This window comes from Felis catus, chromosome C2, assembly GCF_018350175.1.
Source record: "Felis catus isolate Fca126 chromosome C2, F.catus_Fca126_mat1.0, whole genome shotgun sequence".
Classification (NCBI taxonomy): domain Eukaryota; kingdom Metazoa; phylum Chordata; class Mammalia; order Carnivora; family Felidae; genus Felis; species Felis catus.
Window position 1 is genome coordinate 153,934,296 of NC_058376.1, and position 24,175 is coordinate 153,958,470.

Below are 24,175 nucleotides of genomic sequence, written 5' to 3' on the forward strand. Positions count from 1 at the left end.
AATATACGTGTGTGTATACATATGTGTGTGTGTGTGTATATATATATATATATATATATATATATATTTTTTTTTTTTTCCTGGACAGATTTACCTGATGAAAAACCTGAGGCACAGACAGGTAGGTAAATGTTTGTCCCAGGTCACACACCTGGTAAGCGGCAGATAATGGATTCTGCTGTACGCCAAGGGGTTGCAGACCACATTTTCGCTGTTGTATTATGCTGCCTCTGAATGTGCATTCTCAGTGCCATTATTTTACCGTATGTCTGTCTTTATACTTATTTGATACAGCATCAATCTAAGGAGCATGAGCTATCCTGCTGTTTTGGACGGTTTTCTCAGATTTCTAATAATTTTGCTTTATACGTTTCAAAGGCATGGTATTCGGTACATAAAACTTCATGACATTTATGTCTTTCTTAGACATTTGTACCTTTTTCCTTGCAAAATAATTCTTTTTCCCCATCTAATAATTGTTGCTTTGAGTTATACTTGATCCCTACAAACGCCGTTACCTGTCGAAACGTATTTATTTTTGTCCGGTATCTATTTCTAACTTCTCTGCTCTTTTAAGTTACAAGTGACGGTTCTTGTTTTCATTATCTGAGAATCTTAGTCTCACAGCATCTTTAGAGTTTTTTTTTTTTTTTTTTTTTTTTTTTGGGACAGAGAGAGACAGAGCATGAACGGGGGAGGGGCAGAGAGAGAGGGAGACACAGAAACGGAAACAGGCTCCAGGCTCTGAGCCGTCAGCCCAGAGCCTGATGCGGGGCTCGAACTCGCGGACCGCGAGATCGTGACCTGAGCTGAAGTCAGACACTTAACCGACTGAGCCACCCAGGCGCCCCTAGAGTTTTTATTATTTAATTTTATCCCTTTTAGCTTTTTTTCCTCTGCTTTTACTTGTTCAGCGTTTCTAGCTCTATCTCCCCCAATTATCCGGGAATTTTGTATGATAATTTTTCTGTTAAAAACATTTCGTATTCAGTCGCATTCCTCACACCAATGATACTGATGAAAAGAACACGGGCATCCTAGCCCCCTGTCTCTGCTCTTCCATGGCCAACCTTGTGAGAAGTTATGTGTGTCCATTCAGTGCCTTTCCTGGCACTTTATTGATGTTTATGAACACACGTCTCTATTTTTTTCCTTGTAAACAGTATTAATTATGGCCATTTTTTGGGGGGGGCATACTTGGTTTATTTAGCAGTGTGGTTAAACACAGCTCGTTCTTTTTAATGGAAATAAATAATTGTGTGGACATTCATTCCAAAATTAATTTAAACATTTTCTTTTTGGTGGGCATTCAAGATGTTTCCATTTTTTTTTCTATTACACGCGAGTCTACAGTGAACATCTTAGACTATGCAATTTTGTGCGTGCGGTAACCAGGATGCTTTCATAGACCTGAGATCTATGCCTTTGAAGAGGGCTTTGTGCTCAGAAGAGGTCCCTTTTTAGTTTAATGCTCTGCTGTTGCTAAATTGAAAAAATTTTTTAAGATTATTTATTTATTTTGAGAGAGAGAGAGAGAGGGTGCATGTGGGCCAGTAGGGGAGGGGCAGAGAGAGAGAGGGAGAGAGAGAATCCTAAACAGGCTCTGCACTGTCAGTGTGCAGCCCGAGGCGGGGTTCAATCCCATGAACTGCGAGATCATGACCTGAGCCAAAATCAAGAGTCACGTGCCTAATCGACTAAGCCATCCAGGCACCCCGCTATGTTGAAGTTCTTAATCATATTTAAACAAGGTTCCTGAGTTTTCCTTTTGCACGGGGCCCTGAATTTAAGTAGCCAGTGACTGTGGTAGTCTTTCTGCAAGACTGAAATAGAATTTCCAGGTCAAGGGGTGCATTCTTCTACGATATTTTGTAGGTCCTGTCCAACGGCCTTCTCCCATACAATGCCCAGCAACACAACGTGTTTCACGGTCCTCTATTCATATTAAATTTTTTGCCAACCCAACGCACGCAAACCATCTGATAGTTAATACCTCATTCTTCACTACTATTCCATTGTCAGTTTGTTGTCCCTGAAGAGTAGTGCAGGTGACATCTTAATACACTTGGGTGAATTGCCTTTGACCCTCTGTGTCTTTTAAAAGTTTTGATTGAGGTAGAGTTGACATCCAATGCTACCTTAGTTGACGATGTATAACACAGTGATTTGACAAGTCTCTACGTGAATGCTGTGCCCACAAGTGTGGCACCCTCCAACGCTATTCCCATGCCATTGGCTATATTCCCTGCGCTGTATTTTCATTCTCCCGACTCACTCATTTCCTAACTGGAAGCCTGTACCTCCCACTCCCCATGCACCCATTTTGCTTATCCCCCACCTCCCTTCCCCTCTGTCAGCCACCAGTTTGTTCTCTGTATTTATGAGACCCTCAGTGTCTTCTTTTCAATTTTTTTTTTCATTATTTGAAGAGAGAGAGAGAGCAAGCAAGCAGGGGAGGTTCAGAGAGAGGGAGAGAGAGAGAACCCCAAGCAGACTCCAAGCCGGTAGCACAGAGCCCCACTTGGGGGCTGGAACCCAGGAATTGTGAGATCAGGGACTGCGGGGAAGACAGGATTCGGATGCCTAGCCGACAGGCGCCCCCTGACGCTCAGGGTCGTAATTATTTTTCTATGCATGTTGTATCTCTCACCTTTGTGATGCTCGGTGACAGGAAGAAGCTTGGTCCTGCTAGGTGCCGAGTGCTCGTGCGCGGGTCTTGCAGGTCAGGGAAGAGAAGGATCTGGAACAAGCTGGGTGGCCGGAGACGCTGGGACATAGTGGCTGGATCTTGGGAGTGTCAGGCATCTGCTTCATTCCAAGCCCAGACTTAACAGGAAGGCGCGTATTCACCCCGAAGGCAGGGCCGGAGGCAAGCCTGGCTGACCAGCTGGGCTCTCCTCGGATAAGGGACACCTGGGAGCCTTGAAGGCCGGAGGAGTGGGGGACCCCGCCAGGCGTGTTGCCACCTTCAGGCTGCCAATCTCAGGACGGTTTACAGCTGTGGGAGCCTCCGACCCAGCAGGCTGTGCAGACGTTTGGGGCGTGCCCTGGGCGCCGCAGGCCTGGCCTCTCCCCGCCCCCACCCGCCCCCGAAGGTTCAAGGACGGCCGGGTGGGGGTGTACTGCGCAGGCACGCGCTGCTCAGGTCCCGGAGCCGCCAGCGTGACCAGGGGAGGCGCCTGGAGAGGCCGGGTCACGGAAACCGGTCGGTGGGGTACAGGCTTCTACCTGATTCCGAGTCCAAATCCGGTAAGTGCTCACGCGCTACCCGAAAGCTGGAGCCTCGAGGGGGCTGTGGTCGGGGGGCGCCCGGCGGCCCAGTGGGATAAGCGGTTAAGCATCGGACTTCAGCTCTGGGTCCTGATCTCACGGTCCGTGGGTTCGAGCCCCACGTCGAGCTCTGCGCTGACCGCTTGGAGCCTGGAACCCGCTTCGGTTCTGTGTCTCTCTCCCTCTCAAAAATAACAAACCTTAAAAAAAAAAAAAAAAGAAAGAAAGAGCTTTGGTTGCACGGGGTGGTGGGATGCCTCCACCCAGAAGGGTAGAGATGTGTTGGGGGACCCACCGCAGCTCCACAAACCCCCACGACCCCAGCGGCCCCGGGAGAGTCGACAGGGTGCATACTGCGCATGTGCGAGCCTGGGCTGCCCGGGGCGCCCAGAAACCGCCAAGCTCGCGGGTGAAGGGAGAGGCCTGGCCCCTGGTCTCTGAGGGGGCTGGGGGCCGTGGGCAGGGGGCTTCCAGGCGTCTACCCAATTCCCAGCCGTCTCTTGCTCTCATGCGCACGTTGAACCTAAAGCAGACCTCGCAGCAGGTACACTTGCAGGTGAACTTCCTTGCCAGGGGGGGCCTGGCTGACGGGCTCGGGGACCAGGAGACCCCTGGGAGCCTTGATGGCCGGGGAAGCTAGTCCAAATGGGGGCCGACTGCCCGACTTTAAAGCAGCCCCCTCAGAAGGACTTACGGGGCGGGCTCCCTCTGCCCTAGAATTCCTGCAGGGGTTTGTCGTCGTTGTCACCTGGACGGGGTGCCTTCACCTTTCTTAGCCTCGGTTTACTTATCTGTCCAATGGGAATAATTGCAGTCCGGCACTCAGGGGGCTGTTGTGAGGAGTAAACGAAATCTATATGGTGCTGACCTTTCCCAGCCACAGAATTTAGCAAGTTTTCTCTCCTCCCAGTTCCTAAAATGGCTTTTTTCCAAACCCTTTTCTTCCTGCTGTTGTAAAATACGGTGGAAAGCAAATATACATCCATCTTAGAAGTAACCAGAATGGGAGGCCCAATTTCGCTTTTACCTGGGAAGGCATGTTTCAATTGTAGAAAGCATATGCCCTCTGGATAAAGATGATAACCCAGAATTTCTAAGAAAAGCGGAAGGGGGGTGGGGGTGCAGGAACCTGCATTTTGAAAACCGCTGGAAGAGATTCCAACATAGGTGGTTCACACACCACCCTTGAGAAGTGCTGTCTTGGGAGCCAAGTTTGACCTAGTAGTTTCTGGTGATGTTTAAAGGACAATAACAAAACAGGTAACTGCTTTAGAGCTGCTTGAGTTTGCCTTTCCAGGTTAAATTGGCAAATCCTCTTCCCTCTTCTTACCACCTGCCTTTCCACCAGTCTCTATATGCTGTGTGTACTTTAGATATTCCAGACCTTACAGATTAGTTCCGTTTGCTCATGCTGTTTTCTTTCCCGGAATGTCATATCCTTTATTTCTCCTTCAGGCAAGCTCCTACGCATGCTTCAAGACCCTACCCCAAACCTCCCTCCCCTCTGGGGGGTGTTTACTGCCATAATCAGGCAGCATCCAGTGTTTTTCTCTTGGTGTTTTTATAGCCCGCAGCACTTGTCCTGTGAATTAAAATCTTTGTTTATATGTATATGAAGCACAGGATTATGCAAATATATATCTCAGGATTAAGCTGTGGCCTGCTTGAGGGCAGAGACCACAGCTTGTTCATCTTTTTATTTTTAGCATCTGATGTAGAAAATTGCCACCGATGCGTAGCCTTTACCTGTGCTGACGGACTGTGGTCATCCCTCTATTGTCCACTTCCGTGTTAGGACTCGTGCTCGAATTTTCTCCCTGTGCTTTAGTTACTTCTTTTCTACTCAGGGCTCTGATGCTAACAAGCTTGTTTCCAACGTAGAGGCCTTGCACCTGCTGTTCCTTCTGCCAGGAAAGTTGTGCTCGTGGGGCTTCTTGTGGCTTATTTCCTTCTCATCCAATTCAGTCTCTGCTCAAATAGCCCGTCCACGGACAGGGCTTTCCTGGCCACCCATTCTGAAGCAGTCACTGCCCTACAGATCACCCTCTAACCTTGGCCTGATTAATTTTCCTTATGGTACTCCTCATCTGAAATCCTCCTCTGTGTGTGTGTGTGTGTGTGTGTGTGTGTGTGTGTACATATACATATCCTTTCTCCATAGAAAGGACAGCGGCTTGTTCATTTTTGTAGTCTTAGCATAAAACAAGGACCCGGTGCAGATAGGGACTTGTTGCATTTTGTTGAATCCGTAATGTTTGCTCTCTCGTAGACAGGAATCCAACGAACGATCAAGTCTCTGTAACAGTTACGGTAGATGCTTGGTGCCCAGCCAAACTTCCCTTAACCACAACCCACTCCCCCAGTTGCCACTGGCTGGTGAAGGCTCACAGCTGTCTCCCCTGAAGACTGGGAGTGAAGATTATACATTTCTTCTCCTGGGGCTGACCGTAGCCAATAACTGACTGGTGTGGATGTGCAAAAGGCCAGCACCCCCACCCCCGACTTTAGGCACGGGTGTTGCCGCAGTTTATTTATGTCTTACAGCCCCCTGTGGAACAGGTCAAAGCTAGGATTTCCAGAGAACCCATCTGGATTCCTCGTTTCTTCCCTGCCCCTCCATTGTCCTCCTCCCTTCTCGTTCTCACAGATTTCTCTTGAGAGCTCTTGCCCAGTGAATCATTTGTATCTGAATCCCTGTCTCCGGTTCTGCTTCTAGAGAGCCTAACCCAAGACAGTGGTGTTCCTTGGTGGCATGTAAGACCAGAGTTGATGTCTTTATTCGCAAGGGGGTTGCAAAGTAAAAACACAGCCACAGAATTGTGAGGAAATCTACTATGGGTGTTTTTCACGTCCTGGTGGCCAAATTCCCTGTCTCATGTGAAGTAAAGCAATTCTGATTCACACAGTTCTAACTTTGGCCTCCAGTATCAGCGGCCTGACTCGTGGGCTATTTCCTGATTTTCTAAGTGCTAAAGGCCTTGAGGTTATTATTTTCTTCCATAAACACTACGTGCCTGGCACTGAGTTAGAGGAAGGAGTTTCAGTGTGAATAAGATCGGCAGTCTGGAGGCTGAGTCCCGATGATCAAACCATCAGTGGTCGTTTGCCCGATCTCTGCTTGGGACAGTGTGGCTCTGAGTCAAGGCTCTGGGGCCAGAAAGCCTCGGTTCTAAATCGAGGTTCAGGCTCTTCCCGGCAGTGCGGCTCTCCACGTGTGTTTGAACTTCACGAACCTCGTTTTTTCTCCCCCTGGAAGACACACCTGCTTTGTCGGGCTGATCTGAAGACTCAACCACTCAGCCTGGCAGGTGATAAGAGCTGAGTAGGCGCTGGCAATTAGTGTCGGCACAAGAGTCTTTGTCCCTGAAGAACTGTGCTTCGTCTGTTAGTGTGGCCACCGTTGCGGATTCCTCACAAGTTGAGAAATCGCCGTCGGACCAGGGGACGGAACATCTGGGAGCCTTTTGAGGTAAAGCCTGGAATATCAGTGGATTAACATAACTGTATCTATAAAGGTATTGAAAAGCAGGCACGCTAATTATAACATTTGTAACAGGAAAATAATCAAGGGTAAAAAAGGAATTACCCTCCTGCAGATTTGAAAACAATTCTTCATTTTATTTTAGCAGCGGCCTCCAGAAAATAGTTGCAGGGGGAGGGTCACTTGTAAGCCTCTGGTCTAAAGTCTGTCTCAGCCGTGAGCCTTGTTTGTGAAGGGGAAACTAAGAATGGGAGTGACATCATTGTTCAGACGATCTTACTTTCCACACTAGCGAAAGCCATGCTGCTGTGCATCTGTGCCTTGCTCATCAAGTGCTCTTTTAATTGGGTAAGAAAGTAGGGGCGCCTGGGTGGCGCAGTCGGTTAAGCGTCCGACTTCAGCCAGGTCACGATCTCGCGGTCCCCGAGTTCGAGCCCCGCGTCGGGCTCTGGGCTGATGGCTCGGAGCCTGGAGCCTGTTTCCGATCCTGTGTCTCCCTCTCTCTCTGCCCCTCCCCCGTTCATGCTCTGTCTCTCTCTGTCCCGAAAATAAATAAACGTTGAAAAAAAAATTATAAAAAAAAAAGTTAAAAAAAAATTGGGTGAGAAAGCTAGTATTGAAAGACAAGAAAAATGTTTTGTTGAAGCCTGGATAAATAAATCAGAGTGCATTTTTGTTTGCAGTGAGAACAAACCATTTGCCACGCTTTTCGTCTTGACTTACAGCTTTTCACTTGCGCGTTATCTAAACGTGTGCCCGGGAGATGATCCGGTCTATCCAGATCCACAAATGGGGGAAAGCACTTTTCCAGAAGGCAGTTTGGCCCCTAACCCCGGGCAGGCAAGATGGAGACCCTTCGGGTCTCGGCGTTTGTGCTGCGTAAGACCCATGTGCTGCATCGGATGCCTTTGTTTTTTTTTTTTTTTTCTCCGCTACAAAACCCCAAAGAAATGTATGGTTTTCCTTAAGAGGAGGGGATGGCATCGGAGAGAATTCTGCTCTCAGAAAACAAAGCGCTCTGTTAAGACTCAACATCTCGTTCCTACTTGTCCTCATTTCCGGAGTCAAGAACTCGGTCCTAATTTGGAAGGCCTAAGTTATTATTATCAGAGGCCTGCCCTCAATGCACCCTGCCTCCCTGGGGGCATCCTGTACTACTTAGCTTTGGACACAATGGCTACTTTGTGGTCGCTAGGGTTATGTCTGCATCTTCAACATCTACGAAGTGGCTGACGGCAGGCTCCCTCCCTTCCCTGGAGAAGGGCAGCATTCTGCGAGTCTCTGCTGTTACCTGATCTGTTTCTCTTTGAGGACTCCTGTCTGAGGGACCAGCTGCTTCTCTCGTCCTCCTGGGCTTTGCACACAAATTAAAAGCTGAGTAGCTATGGAACGGAGACTATGGCAATAGCTAGAGCTGGTGAGTTATTGAGCTCAGGAGGCCAACCGTAGTTCTTTGAGTTGGAATAAATACCTAAAACTTTTAATAGGTTCTGCTGCCTTTGGCCCTGCCTATTACAACATCCTTGAAATTAAACACAGATTTGCATTTCATTTGGGGAAAGTTAGAGCCCTGAGGACCCCACTTGATGATTTCCTCTTCTCCCCCCTCCCTCTCTGGGACGAAGCCTTTCCTGAGGTTAGGCTTGCGTTCCCGTGAATTAATTGCGAATCTGTGTTTTCACTGTGTCACTGTGTGCAAAGATCTCTTCCGTATCTGTCTCTCGTGCCTGCCCACCGAGGTGGTAACCTGAGGACAAGGGTCGGACCTGCCTTTTTGCTCATCTCCCTCAATCTCTAAACCCTCGCAGGTGGTTTTGGATGAAACCATCATTCTTTTATTAATTTATAAAAGAAGGAAGGTCAGTTTCTTAAAATTGAAATACAGGTGATGGATATCAGTTTTTTATTTTTAATTGAAATATAGGTGACAGACAATGTATTAGTTTAAGGTGTGCAACACAGTGATTGAAGAATTCTGTACATTATGCAGCGTTCACCATGGGCGTCACCACCACCTGTCACCGTACAACGTTGTTACAATACTATTGACTATATTCCCTATGCTGTACTTTTCATCCCTATGATTTATTTCTTTTATAACTGGAAGTTTGTACTTCTTAATCCCCTCCGCCTATTTCACTCATCCCTCTACCCTCCTCCCCTCTGGCATCCACCCATTTGTGCTCTGTATTTATAAGTCTGTTTCTTTTGTTCATTTGTTTTTTCGATTCCACATACGGGGGAAATCCCATGGCCTTTCTCCGACTTAGCTCAGTTAGCCTAATACTCTCTAGATCCATCCATGTCACAAGCGGCAAGATTTTGTTCTCTTTTTATGGTTAAGTAATATTTGTGTGTGTGTGTGTGTGTGTGTGTGTGTGTGTGTGTGTGAGAGAGAGAGAGAGAGAGAGAGAGAGAGAGAGAGAGAGAGAGAGAGAATACCACATCTTCTTACTCCATTATCTATTGATGGGCACTTAGGTTGCTTCCCTATCTTGGTTATTGTAAATACTGCTGCAGTAAACATAGGCATGCCTGTGTCTTTTCAAATGGGTGTTTTCATTTTCTTTCGGTAACTACCCAGTAGTGAAATTGCTGGGTCACGTGGTATTTCTACATTTACTTATTTATTTTTTGAGGAGCGTCCATAGTGCCTTCCATTCTGGCTGTGCCAATTTATAATCCCACCGACAGTACACAAGGGCTCCCTTTCTTCCACATCCTTGCCAATCCTTCCCATCCTTGCCTCACTTTTCTTGTCTTTTTTATCCTAGTCCTTCTGACCGGTGTGAGGTTAACATCTCATTGTGGTTTTGATTTGCATTTCCCTGATGATTAGTGACGTTGAACGTCCTTTCATGTGTCCGTTAATCATCTGTATTTCTTCTTTGGAAAAATGTTCGGGTCCTCTGCCCATCTTTAGATTGAATTATTTGTTTTGTTTGGTGTTGAGTTGTATGAGTTATTTATATATTTTGTATGTGAACCCCTTGTCAGATGTATCATTTCCAAATATGTTCTCCCATTTGGTGGGTCCCTCTTCATTTTATCGATGGTTTTCTTCACTGCGTAAAACCTTTTCTAATTTCATGGAGTTCCAGTAGTTTATTTTTGTTTTTGTTTCCCTTGCCTCAGGAGACAGATTCAGAAAAATATTGCCAAGACTGATGTCAAAGAGATAATAGGTCCGTGTTTTCTTTTATGAGTTTTCAGGTCTGACATTTAGGTCTTTAATCCAGTTAGTTTAAGAAAGGGTGCAAGAAAGTGGTCCAGTTTCCCTGTTTTGCAGGTAGCTGTCCAGATGTCCCCAAACCATTTGTTGGAGAGACTTTTACCTGTTACGTATCCTTGCCTCCTTTGTCATAGGTTAATTAGCCATATAGGTATGGTTTATTTCTGGGGTCTCTATTCTCTTCCATTGCTTTATATGTCTGTTTTCGTGCCGGTGCCGTGCTGTTTTAATTAGTATAGTTGTTTAGTACAGTTGTTTAGTACTATAGTTGTTTAGTACAGTTTGAAATCTGGGATTATGATACCTTCATCTATGTTCTTTTTCAAGATTGCTTGAGAAAAAGGGTCTTTGTGGTTCCGTACAAATTTGGGGGGTCATGTGTTCTAGTTCTGTGGAAAATATTACTGGTATTTTGACAGGGATTTACTGAATCTGTATATTGATCTGTGTTGTATGGACATTTTAATGATATTAATCCTTCGAGTTCATGAGCATGATATAACTTTCCACTTACTTGCATTGTCTTCAATTTTTTCCATCAGTCTTACAGTTGACAGAGTACAGGTCTTTTACCCCTTGGTTAAATTTATTTCTAAGTATTTCATTCTTTTCAATATTGTTATAAGTGGAATTTTTTTTTCTTTTTTGCTAGTTCATTATTTGTGCATAGAAATACGACAGATTTCTGCATATTGATTTTTGTATCCTGCGACTTTACTGATTTCACTAATTGGTTCTAACAGTTCTTCGGTGGAGTCTTTAGGAGTTTCTCTATTATCATGTCATCTGCAAATAGAGTTTTACTTCTTTCCTTCCATTTTGGATGCCTTTTATTTCTAGTATAACTGCGGTGTCTAGGATTTTCAGTACTATGTTGAATAAAAGTGGTAAGAGTAGACATCCTTGTCTTGTTTCTGATCTTAGAGGAAAAACTTTCATTTTTTCACCATTGGGTATGATAGCTGTGGGTTTGTCTTATACGGCTTTTATTGTGTGGAGGTATGTTCCCTCAGTATCCATTTTGTTAAGAGTTTTTATCATGAATGGATACTGAATTTTGTCAGATGCTTTTTCTGAATGTATTGAGATTACCATATGAAATTTGTTTTTTGTTTTGTTAATGTGGTGTTTGTGGTTGATTGGCTTGTGGATATTGAATGATCCTGGCATCCCTGGAATAAATTCCACCCACCATGGTGATTAATGTGTTTTAAAAGTCAGCTTGCTAATATCTTGTTGAGAGGTTTTGCATCTATGTTCATCAGGGATATTGGTCTGTAATTTTCTTTTTTTATAGTGTCTTTTTTTGGTGTTGGTATCAGGAGAATGCTGGCCTCATGGAATTAATTTGGAAGCATTCCTTCCTTGTCTAGTTTTTGGAATAGTTTGAGAAGAATAGGTTTTAATTCTTTAAACGTTTGGTGGAATTCACCTGTGAAGTCCTATGGTCCTAGAATTTTGTTTGTTAGGCGTTTTTGATTTCTGATTCAGTTTTGCCAGTAGTAATCCATCTGTTCATGTTTTCCATTTCCTTCTGATTCTGTGTTGGAAGATTATTTGTTGCTAGGAATTTATCCATTTCTTCCTGGTTGTCCAATTTGTTGGCATATAATTTTTGTAGTAGTCTCTTAACTACCTTGTGTTTCTGCGGTGTCAGTTCTAACTTTTCTTTCATTTATTTTGAGTTCTCTCTCTTTTTTTCTTGGCTAATCTGGTTAAAGGTTTATAAATTGTGTCTTTTCAGATAGCCAGCTTAGTTTCATTGATACTTTCTACTGTGTTTTAAGTTGCCATTTCATTTGTTTCTGCTTTACTCTTTATTATTTCCTTCCTACTGCTGATTTTAGGGTTTCTTAATTTTTCTTTTTCTAGTTCTTTTAGGTATACATTTAGATTGTTTGATATTTTTCTTGTTTCTTGAGGCAGCCCTGTATCGCTATCATCTTCCCTCTCAGAACTGCTTTTTCTGTGTCCTAAGAAATTTTGAACCATTGTGTTTCCATTTTCATTTGTTGTCAGGCATTTTATTTCTTCTTTGATTTCTTCACGGACCCATTGGTTGCCTACTCGTATGTGGCTTTCTTGTTTCTTCTTACGAGATGATTTCTAGGTTCATAGTGTTGTGGTTGGAAAAGTTTCTTGATACGATTTATAATCTTCTTACGTTTATTGAGCCTATTTTTGTGGCCTAATGTGATCCATCCTGGAAAATTTCCTATGTGCTCTTGAAAAGAATGTGTATCCTTCTGTTTTTGGATGCCATGTTCTGTGTATATCTCTTAAGTCCATCTGGTCTAATGTATCATTCAAAGCTGCTGTTGCCTTGTTGATTTTCTGTTAAAGTCCCTTACTACTGTTGTATTATTGTCAATTTCTCCTGTCATATTTGTTTCATATATTAGATGTTCTATGTTGGGTGCATAGATACTTACAATTGCTATAGCTTCTTCTTGGATTGATCCCTTTTTCATTATGTAACGTCTCTTGTCTCTTTTTTTTTTTTTTTGTCTCTTGTTATAGGATTTGTTTTAAAGTCTATTTTGTCTGATGTAAGTGTTGATACTCCAACTTTTTGTCTGTATCCAATTGCACGGGACATCTTTTTCCATCCCTTTACTTTCGGTGTGTGTGTGTCCTTAGGTCTGAGTTGAGTCTTTCATAGGCAACTACAGTCACCTATGTCTTCTTATTTTTTTAACCCATTCAGTCGCCCTATGTCTTTTGATTAGAGTATTTATACCATTTACACTTAAAGTCATTATTGACAGGTATGTGGTTGTTGCCGTTTTGTTCACTGTTTTCTGGTCATTTTTGTAGTTCCCTGTTCCCTTTTCCTTCTCTTGTTCTCTTCCTTTGTGGTTGGATGACTTTCTTTAGTATTGTGCTCAGATTTCTTTGGCTTTATTGTTTTGTGAACATATCACAGGTTTGCATGTATTTTTCCCATTTCTTCACTGGATTACTTGTTTTTTTTTGGTGTTGAGTTTGATAAGTTCTTTATAGCTTTTGGGTACTAACCCTTTATCCGATATGCCATTTGCAAATATCTTCTCTCATTCTGTCAGTTGCCTTTTAGTTTTGCTGATCATTTCCTTTGCTGTGTAGAAGCTTGTTTATCTCGATGAAGTCCCAGTAGCTCATTTTTGTTTGAATGTGGCCTCCTTTTTATGTCTTTAGTTGTGGAGTCGGCTTTGTCAGCCTCAGGTTGTATTCAGAGTTAGTTGCATAACGTCTAGTTGATCTCTTTTGTGTCTGTGGGATGAGGTGAGCCCAGGATCCTCCTCCTCTGCCATCTCTCTCCAGATGATCAGGTTTTGAGTAATGGCTACATGCATAGCTACGAAAAACACAAAAGGAAGTCAAAATAAAAATAGCTTTATATATCGTTATTGAAGACTCACTCCATTTGTGGCCCATGTTCTAAATTATTTACATCTAATGCATCCATTTACCCATGTAACTCTCTTTTGAAGAAGGTTCTATCATTATCCCCATTTTGCAGATGAGGAAACTGAGGTCTAGAGCTAGCATGTAAAAGAGTTGGGGTGAAGACTCTGGCCATTTGGTTCCAGAGCTCATGCTCTTAAATGTTACGTAGTTTAGAATTTTAGTCTACATGCCTTTGCCTGATTTTCAAGAATTTTATTTTTGAGACAAGATTTATAGAAGAAGTTCAAGGATCATTTTGAGGCATCCAGTGAATCTCAATCAGGAAAGTGTAAGTAGATTGTTGGTACTGAAAAAGAAGCCGTGGAAGCTGGTGGCTTCACAGAGTAGGGGCGGGGGGATTTTGTGAGTGGGCAAAGCAGACGAAAAGGGAAAAAATGATGATGATAAGAGAAAAGAAACCATTCTGTCTACTTCCACAGAATGTGTTATTTCTGGGGAGGACTGGAGGGATGGGCACAAAAGGATGAATGAAAGGATGAATGGCAAGGCCAGGAACCAAAGAGTCAAATGGGAAAAGATCACCTCATCCTAAGGGGGCATGGCTGAATCCCCATTGGGCACCTGTTGTTGCCTGATCAAGTGAGACCTTTGCTTGCTGGGGCCTGGCTTCTGGGTACCCAGAGGCATTTTTCTGAGCAGGATGGTGGCAAGAAAGTTGGCTTCAGAGAGGCTGTGGGTTCCAGTTAACATGCTGTGACTCTGCCATGTGAGGAATTGGGAGGGGATCACCGGGCCACCAACCCAGTACAAAACTGAGGCTCTAAAAAACTGAGGTACTGGGATAACCAGAAGATGGGCAGGCTGAGGATTCTGAGCTTGCCCCAGCTAGGGCACAGGCAGGGCCCTAAGGCTGTGGCTTGGCTCTAGGACTGAGGAGTAGGAGACCCTGAACCAAGGCTTGAGGAGAAAACACATATTCTGAAATCTTTATTTGGTCAGGCGGGTCATGAGACCTCTCATCTAGGCTGATGTTTAGGTAGTCAAAGGGATCTGAAAATAGAGAATTTGAAGCCAGCATGAGTTCATAATCCACGAGACAAATGAAATCATGATGCTACAAGTAAAGGTGGGAGAATAGGTGAGAACTGGGACACAGACGTACATTTGGAGACTTGACTAGGATGTGGGGCCTATGGCTAGAAATCATTTTACAGGGAATCTGAGGCACTTCCGTGAGTGGTAAGGAAGCTGTTAGGGCTGATTTGGGTATCGTTGGCCAGAGTTTGGCAATGATACTGTTTAAAAGGTCCAGATATATTGTGGGCTTTTTGGTAAATTTGTAAAATTTTATAATAAAATTTTTATTTGTGGAATTTATTGTCAGTTTTCACGTGGAAATATTGTTATTTGTAAAATGTATATATCTATACATGTCTTAAGATCGGCTCTCAGAAGGAAGATCTTGCTAAAGGTATTCATCTGCAAGTGATTAGTGGTTTCCAGAAGAAACCAGTAAGGGAGAAAGGGGTAGGGTGGAAGAAAGAACTAAGCAAGGTCTTGGTGAAAGACCAGCTTTGGAGGGACTCTTAGGGAGCCCAAATTGCAACCCAGATCTGGCTTAACCTGAGATAAAGGAGCCTGACTTTTGTACCCCTGTGCCAGTTCGCCATTGGCCTGTGGCCGCCCAAGGCAGAAGGAAATGGGTAGGAGAACATACAACCCCGGAGAAAGCAATCCTGCCTGAGAAAAGGCACCTGGGAGCCACTCGCAGCCCACACTCCCATGGCTGGCAGCGTGTGCCTAGGAAGGTGCCTGGATAGGGTGCCACTCACACCCACTGTAGTCCATGAGCAAGTGCACGTGTAGGTGCGGGAAGGGCACTGCCTCTATTTTCTGAAAAGTTCTTGGCGGAGATTGTACCGAGGAAAGGGCTGGAAAATAATGATCTGACTCCATGTGTTGGAGCGTGGCTGACCTTGGAGAAGCGACCTTCCCCTTGTTGCATGCTTTCCAGGGCCTGGTCCTGGCGGGCCTTGCAATATCCCTACTGTTGAGAGCATGCAGACGCCTCCCTTAGATTTGCACACACCTCTATTATCTCCTACTGTAAGCCCATTTCCCCCCACCCATTGGCCTCTAGCCACTACCAGCAGTATTTGCTCATCCTCTTTCAGCTTGTTTGCTCCCTCGGATGAGCTATTAGAGTCACCTTCAGCACTTCTGATTAGCGTTCAGTTCTTTTTCCTCACAGGCGACTTTAACACCCTTGCTGGAATCCCGTTTGCTGGAGTGTAGGGAATAGGCAAGTTGCTTCGATACCTGACGAATCCAATACAGTTCTAGACACAGAGGGAACCGTTAACCGAAGTCTGTAGATGTATTTGTGATAGCCTTCTTGTCCTCGAAGACTGGATACGGATTTTCTGCATGTGCTCCGTAAGTTGAGAAAGCTATGATGCAGCATTCATTTGGGAATGAAGTAGAGAAGAGAGGCTAAGGTGTGTCCCTATTTCGGACTAGCTCCACCCCCCTTCCCCATACAAAGTGGGTCAAAGATTGCTTGATGTGATAGACTATTCAATCAGACCAACAGAAAACCTTCCTACTTAGCCAAATCGTACTGCTATATTAATTCTGAAATAGCGCCGAAACCTTAATCAAAAGGAACAATTCCTTAAAATAACTTGAAAACACTCTATTTAAACTTCTACTTTCCACAAACTAAAGGGCAGGGATTGGATTTACCCCTCTTGCCTGAAACAACTGAAAGCTCAAACAGAATATGCGAAGTTGTGTTTGTTGCTGAGTGGACGTCAGGCAGAGCAGGGCAGTGATTCCCGAGAGTCCAGGAGAATGGTGAAAAATTAGGGGAGCTCTTTGGCTGGCTTGGGCTTACCAGCTGGACAGTTTCTAGGCCACCAAGAGAGGAAACCCACATGGAGCCTAGGACTCCTTCTGATGGATGAGATGCAAAGATGCCCTCATCTGTCATCTTCATTTGAAGGCCAGTGGGGCCAAAGCGTTTAGTTTGCAGAACAGAAAGACAAACGCAAGGAAACAGTCACAGAGATCTACACAGGAACCCCTTTTAGTCTTCAACTGAGTTCTAATCAGTGCATGGATATGAGGCAGCTGCCCAAAGTCAGGGAAAGAACCATTTGAAAAAAAAGAAGAAGAGATTCTCATGAGCTTATGCAGGGCCAGGCTAGAAGAATTCATAGTGCTACCCAGGAACCTCGTAATGCATGGGGTAGAGTACTCAGAAGACTGTTGCCTCAGTATTGCTGAAAAAATCAGCCCCAGATCAGAGGCCATTCTGATGCTGGCTAAGAAAGCTTACAAATAAGTCTCGAAGGATCAAACTCTTTTCAGATAACTGCGTCCTTGAACAAAGATCAAGAATATCTACAGGATTTCACAAATGTCTAGTCCTCAACTATGTAAAATTTACATCGTCTGACATCAACAAAGAATTACCAAGCAAGACAAGAAGCAGGAGAAAAAATGATTTATCACGAGGAGAAATTTAATCTATAGAAATAGATGCAGAAATGATACCATTGATTGAAATAGTAGATAAGTATATGAAAGCAATTATTATATTTAATCTGTTCAGGAAGGTAGAGAATTTATTGAGATTAGGTAGACACAAAGCAAATAGAAAAGAGAACTGTGTCAAATTTTTAGTGATAATGCAATGCCTGTGAGGAAAAATGTACTAAATGGGGACAACAGCTGATTAGACATTACAGAAGACAATGTTAATGAATGGAAGACAGCAAGACAAGCTCACCAAAATGAAACAGCACAAAGGCTGGTAAATGAACAGAGCCCAACGAGTGAGCCGTGGGACCACTTCAGCCTTACATGCATTAAATTAGAGTCCTGAAGGATGAGGGTAGGAGGAATGGGAAAACATTACTCAAAAATATACAATAGGCTATTAGTCATAAAAAAGGAAGTCTTGCCATTTGCAACATCATAGATTGATCTAGAGGATATCCTGCTAAGTGAAAAAGTCCATCAGAGAAAGATAAATACCATATGATTTGTATGTTGATAATACTTGAATTAGGAGAAATAAATGCCATTTTTTCCAAAGTTCGATAGAAACCGTAAGCCCACAGAACCTCAACCCAATTGTCAACATGAAGAGTCACACTAAGATATCTCTTAATTTAATTTCTTAAAAAGCAGGATTAAAGTGAAAAGCTTAAAAACAGAAGGAAAATGACGTATTAATACAGAGAAATACAGAGAAGATTGAAGGTAGACTCCTCATTAAAAAGAAAGCAAGAAAATGGTGAAGCATGTTTTCAAGAAGAGAGAGAAAACATGTGAAAGGAAGCTGTCAATCTAAAATTCTATACCAAGTGAAAATATCTTTCAACAGTAAAGGTGAACCAGACTTTTTCAGACATAGAAATATACATTTATTCTCTACAGACCTGCACTACACAAAATGTTAAGGGAAGTCCTTGAGACAGAAGGAAAAGGATACAGACAGAAATCTGAATCCACGTAAAGGAATGACGATAACCAGAATGGAAATAATGCATTATAAGTAGAAAGATAAAAAAGATCTTTCTCATTTTTGAATTACTAGTAAAGATAATTGTTAAAAGTAAAAATAATAGCCATGTAATGTGGGGGGTAATACCATAAGTAGTAGTAAAATGTATCACAGAAATATGGTATAGGCCGGGAGGGGAGAAATAGAAGTAAATTTTCTTCAGTTTCACACCATATGTGAAGTGGTGTAATATTATTTGAAGATAGAAGGTGATAGGCTAAAGGCATATAGTATAAACCGATAGCAATATGGTAAAAAAGAGATATAGAAAATAAGCCAATAAAAGAGATAAAATCAAGCAATACAAACAATGAATACAAAAAAAGAGAAAGAAGAACAAAAAATGGGGAAACAACAATGTGGTTGATTTAAATTCAAATAAATATCAATAATAACACTAATATAAATGCTGTATACACAACAATTAAAAGTTAGAAATGATCAAATTGGATAAAATAGTAAGCCCCTACTATAGGATGCTAATAAGAAATTCACTTTAAATGTAATAAAAAAATACGTTAAAATTAAAACATTGGGAAAACACATACAATGCTGATAGTAATCAAAAGAAGCTGGAGTGGCTATATTTATTTATTTATTTATTTTTATAAATTTTTTTTAACGTTTTATTTATTTTTGAGACAGAGACAGAGCATGAATGGGGGAGGGGCAGAGAGAGAGGGAGACACAGAATCGGAAGCAGGCTCCAGGCTCTGAGCCATCAGCCCAGAGCCCGACGCGGGGCTTGAACTCACGGACCGCGAGATCATGACCTGAGCTGAAGTCGGACGCTTAACCGACTGAGCCACCCAGGCGCCCCTGGAGTGGCTATATTTAAATGATAAAAATATATTTTTCAACAAAATATATTAGCACGGATAAAAAGAATCACTTCATAATGTTTTCAAGAGAATATACTAATCCCAAACTTTTATGTACCTAATAAAAATTATAAAACGCATTAAGCAAAAACTGATATAAGTGAAAGGAGAAATATACAAATTGATAATTATTTTCAGAGATTTGTAACTCATTTTCTCAGAAATTATTAGTGAAAGTAGACTGAAATCAGTAAGGATATGGAAGACTTGAACAACATGGTCAGCCGATGGGACTTAATTCACACTTGTAAGTACTCCATCCAACAAGAAAGGACATAGAGTTTTGAAGTACACATGGGATATTTACTAAGACAGCCACATTTTGTGTCATGAAGCAGATCTCAATGAATTTAAAAGTATTTGAAGCATTTAAAGTATTAAAAGCATTAAAAGTATTTGAAGCATTTGAAGAATTTAAAAGTATTTGAAGTTGGTCAAGTTAGAGACCAACAGCAGAAAGTTCCCTAGGAAATCCCTAAAATTTAGAAGCTAAAGAAGATATTTCTAAGTTATCTATGGAGCAAACAAACAAAAACTCAAGAAGGAGATGAAAAACCATACATAAAAATATGCGATATGCAGTTAGAGCAGCATTTGGAGAGAGATTTATAGCATTAAATATTAGGAAAGAGGTTTCAGGATTCAGGATTCAGCTCAGGATTCAGGATTCAGCTTAAGAAAGAAAGAAAATAAGAGAAATTGGACCCAAAGCAAGCAAAAAGAAAAACAAAAGGAAAATAAGAATGGAAAACAATGAAATATAAAACAGAAAAACAATAGAGAAATATCAGTGAAACAAAAATCTAGAGTTTTGAGATCATTAAAATTGATATACTTGTACTCAGACTGATCAAGGGAAAAAAGATACATAAACTATCAATGCCAGGAATGAAAAAGGTGGCATCACAATAGGTTGTATAGATATTGAAAGAATAACGGGCAAATATTATGAACAACTTTATGGCACTAAATTTGGCAATGTAAATGAAATGGCAGATTCCTTGCAAGACAGACAGCCAAAACTTTCTCAAAAGGAATAGATAACTCCGGTACCTCTATTCTGTTAGAGAAATTGAATTCCAGACACACGTGGCTTCAGTGGTGAATTCTACCAAACATGGAAAGAAGGAAGTAATTATTCCAAAAACTTCTTTTATAAAATTTAAGGGGAGAGACTACTTTGCAACTCATTCCATGAATCCGACATTTTCCTGATAACAAAGCCAAGCAAATACATTATATGGAGAGGAAGCTAAATACTTTAAACCTCATTAACACAAAGTACAAATTCTCAAAAACATTTCAGTCAATTAAACAATATATAAAAAGGAAATGACATCCTAAGTGAGGTTTCTCCCAGGAATGCAAGGTTAATTGAACATTTTCAAACCAATCAATACAATTCACTATATCAAGAGACTGAAGAAAACAAATGTGATCATCTCAACAGAGAACAAGTATTTGGCAAAATCCATAATCCATTCTGGATAAAAACCCTCATCAAGCCAGGAGGAGAAGAAAATGTCCTTAACTTGAAAAAAGGGCATCTACAAAATGCCTGTAGCTACCATCCAATTAAATGGTGGGAGACTTAATGCTTCCCTTCCAGAATAAAGAACAAAGCACGAATGTCTCCTTTTACCACTTTATTTGACGCTACACTGGAGATTCTACCTTGTGCAGTGTGCAATAAGAATGAAATGAAATGCATCCAGATTGGAAAGGGAGAAGTAACATTATTTGAAGACAACGTGATTGTATAGAATGAGTGTACCCTTACTTACAAGTTTTCAGGAGATGAGATGAATATTCAAAATTACCTGTATTTCTTTATCCTAGAAACAAATGATTTAAGAGTGAAACTTAAAGATGCCCTTTACTGTAGCATCAAAAACTTGAAATTATTGGGGAAAGTCTTGCAACAACTACCCTGTTTCTGAGTTAAGTACCCTGGACAGTGACCTGTTTTCAGCAATCTTCTCATTCGCAGTCCAGAGGGCTCAACATTCCTTTCCTGACCGCTCCATCAATACTGTGCTCCTCCACATCACCAAAGCCTCCCATGCTGACAAGTATATTTTCTCATTTAAAAAAACATTGCCAGGGGCGCCTGGGTGGCTCAGTTGGTTGAGCAGCTGACTTCGGCTCAGGTCATGATCTCGCGGTCCGTGAGTTCGAGCCCCGCGACGGGCTCTGTGCTGACAGCTCAGAGCCTGGAGCCTGTTTCAGATTCTGTGTCTCCCTCTCTCTCTGACCTTCCCCCGTTCATGCTCTGTCTCTCTCTGTCTCAAAAATAAATAAACATTAAAAAAAATTAAAAAAAAACATTGCCATTCTTTGTTAATCTCTTTATTACCTTTTGTTCATCTCTTTTGGTTCTTTTAATACCGTCAGACAAAAGTTTTCGTAAATTTCCTGGATTCCATTTCAGGTTCTCCATTGTTATGTTGTTTCCTGTTTCCTTCCTTTAACGAGCATTTGCAGATTTGGCCGTTGAATTATACGTGTTGCATTAAAAGCTGAACTCATCAGGTGCCTGGGTGGCTCAGTCGGTTAAGCGATTGACTCTTGATTTCCGCTCAGGTCATGATCTTGCAGTTTGTGAGTTTGAGCCCCGCACTGGGTTCTGTGCTGACCGTGCGGAGCCTACGTAGGATTTTTTTCTCTCTCCCTCTCTTTCTGCCCCTCCCATGCACTCTCTCTCTCTCTCTCTCAAAATCAATACATAAATAAACTTAAGAAAATGGACGCATATTGTAGGGGGGATGCAACAAGAAGAATTTATATTCTAAGGAAACATGTGAATTCTCTATGAAAATGTGGTAGGGCAATGTGGAGCCAGGGTGGCATTGCACCCAGTGGGAAGAGCATGAACAAAATATGAATACGTAAGGCAGCTATGTGAGTAAAATATTTGGCTTTTGGTTGAGGCCAAATATTGAGGTATTTGGCATCTAATTCATAGACTTTCTAATGCTCTACCTGACATGATGCTAGATGTCAAATGTTTGAATGACTCAGACTCTATCCTGAGTTCATATTTAATGAGCTCCTATAGCCACATTCTGAACCTCACAATCACTGAAATCTGTTCCTTTGCTTCTGAATCATAAATTTAGATGTTCCAGTTTCTGATCACAATTTCCAGTCATTTTAGGCTGCTCACCGAGTTTCCATCTTGCCCTCTACTCTTTGACCTCACCTTACCCCCTGGCTGCTCTAACTTCTCTCTTTTACGTCTCTTGTTTTTATTTGCTTACCTATCCATCCTGAAACCCTCAAGCCATGGCCTCGACCTTTCTTTTTCCTTTGACGGTGTTCTCAGTTTTCTCATCCCTCTGGCCCTTTGGTGCATCTCTGCTTATGTGCTCCGGCTTCCAGTGTCTCAGAACTGATCTGACTTCTGCAGAAGTAAACACCAAGAAGGATACACCAAGTAAACTCACACACATACACAAGGCATGCGTCTATAAACTAGCAGGCCATCTTATTCTGTGTGTGGATGTGTGTGTGTGTGTGTGTGTGTGTGTGTGTGTGTGTGTGTGTGATCCGTGTGCAGTGTTGGGGCCACTCATGTTCTCAATCCAACGTCTCTTTTCTCCTGGTGTGGAGACATCTGCAGTTTTGCGATTGGAGGATTGTGTGGTTAGTATGATGTGCGAGCAAGAGTTTTGGTCTCTGGGACTGGAATATTTTGTGCCAGGCAGGCATTTTGTGGTCATTTCTCCAGGGCACCCACTTGCCTTAGAGGACTGGATGGACGCGGACAATATTTGTCTCCCTAACTTTTCCTGTTTTCCCCACTGTTTCCTGGCCCAGCCAGTTGCTGCTTCCTGGACCATTCATGTTTAGATGTATTTCTACCTTCACTCAGGATGATGCCACATCTCGCAGGCCTTGGAATCGTTTTCTCTCTTTAAGGCAACTTTCCCTATTTCTGTTTTGAACCATTACATGCCGATTTTTTTCTTTTGGTGCTTATTTTCTAAATTCTCAGCATCCTTCATATGGCTGCTCTCAGGTACGGACTGTCGCATAACAAACATAAGCCCTTACACACACACACACACACACACACACACACACACATGCACACACAGAGAATATTCACCAATAGTTACGCAAACAAATATGTTCGGTGCAAAAAAGATGAGGGGTATCACCGGCTACATATTTTATGGCAGCACAGACACGGATGTCACCAACTTAGTTAAATGACACCGTGAGTCACAAGAAACTAGTGGTACTAAAGGAAATAGGGGATATTTCACACTGTTTGACAAGCTATGATTGCAGCTCATGCTCAAATGCAGGATAATGACAGTGATGTGCACCAGCCAGAGGTAATGGATGCTCCCCTTTTCCCTCGTGGTCTGTCCGCTGTTCTATATGCAGCTGTCACTATCCCTCATGCAGCAAATTGGAAGCAAAAGTCTGTTGCAAACGAACATCGAAAGAACGTAGATAAAACTGGGGACGGGAAACTCTATCCCTTAGGACATTTAATGTAAAAAAAAAAAAATCAGATACTCCCTGGACTCCTGGCTCATAAAAAGTTTTGAGGACCGGTTCAAACCCACATCTGCTGAGAACCAAGTCGGCGAAAAGTGCTGTAGTGAATATTAAAGAGGAGGCTCAGATAAGTACGAATTGGTCTTTGATAGAAAAAATGCTCACAAAGAAGTAGTTGATAGATAATTTTAGAAAAGAATCCGTATCAGAAGTATACCGTGCACATACAATTTATCCCAGAGAAGCAGATCCACGTTTTGAGATTGGACTCTACTCATTTTTCTCAGGATTTGGTCCCCAGATCTCCTTCTGTGTAACTAACAAGAGAAGAGAAACTTAAGTCATCTCCCTGGGGGCTTCATAGATGTGATCTCACTTTAGGTCTTTTGGTGAATTTATACTACATGAGCTAATCCTCAATTACATAAGCTCGAGAAAAGAGCCTTTAGGTGGCAAGAGAAGTGATGAGTGATGAGCTCTGTCCTTCCCAAAGAAGCAATGAGACCATTTCTAATGTGCGTCCTATAACCACTTACAAAGGAATATAGATTGTTTTGCTTCAACCACATAGCCCTGATTTAAGAGCCGTTTGAAAGTTCAAGGCGTGAATCATTCTTGTGAGAATAATAACACAGGACTGCCAAAGAGAATATAAGGTTCGAGTGCCCTTAAGCTTAGGACATTTGAATCCCTGTCAGAAATGGTCCTATGAATTAAAGCACTGGTCTGTTCCTTATTGTATGAAATAAATCTCTATCTTCCTGTCACGTACCTGCCCGCCTACCTACCTACTTACCTACCAACCATGTGTGAGAGGATGTTTCTGCATTGCTATA

The 24,175-nt window shown here is 42.4% G+C and overlaps 1 long non-coding RNA gene across 7 annotated transcripts in view; it reads left to right on the forward strand.

Moving 5' to 3' along the window:
- Nucleotides 1-2,625: 2,625 nt before the first annotated feature.
- LOC102899814 overlaps nucleotides 2,626-24,175 on the forward strand; it is a 264,055-nt gene continuing 242,505 nt past the window's right edge. The window contains exon 1 of one of the 7 annotated variants that reach the window (XR_006585685.1): nucleotides 2,626-3,249. This is a non-coding gene — a long non-coding RNA (uncharacterized LOC102899814). Of the gene's footprint in view, nucleotides 3,250-3,518; nucleotides 3,815-4,913; nucleotides 6,740-24,175 lie in introns of those variants that run through there. The other 6 variants (XR_006585689.1, XR_006585683.1, XR_006585687.1 and 3 more) reach the window with 6 other exon arrangements.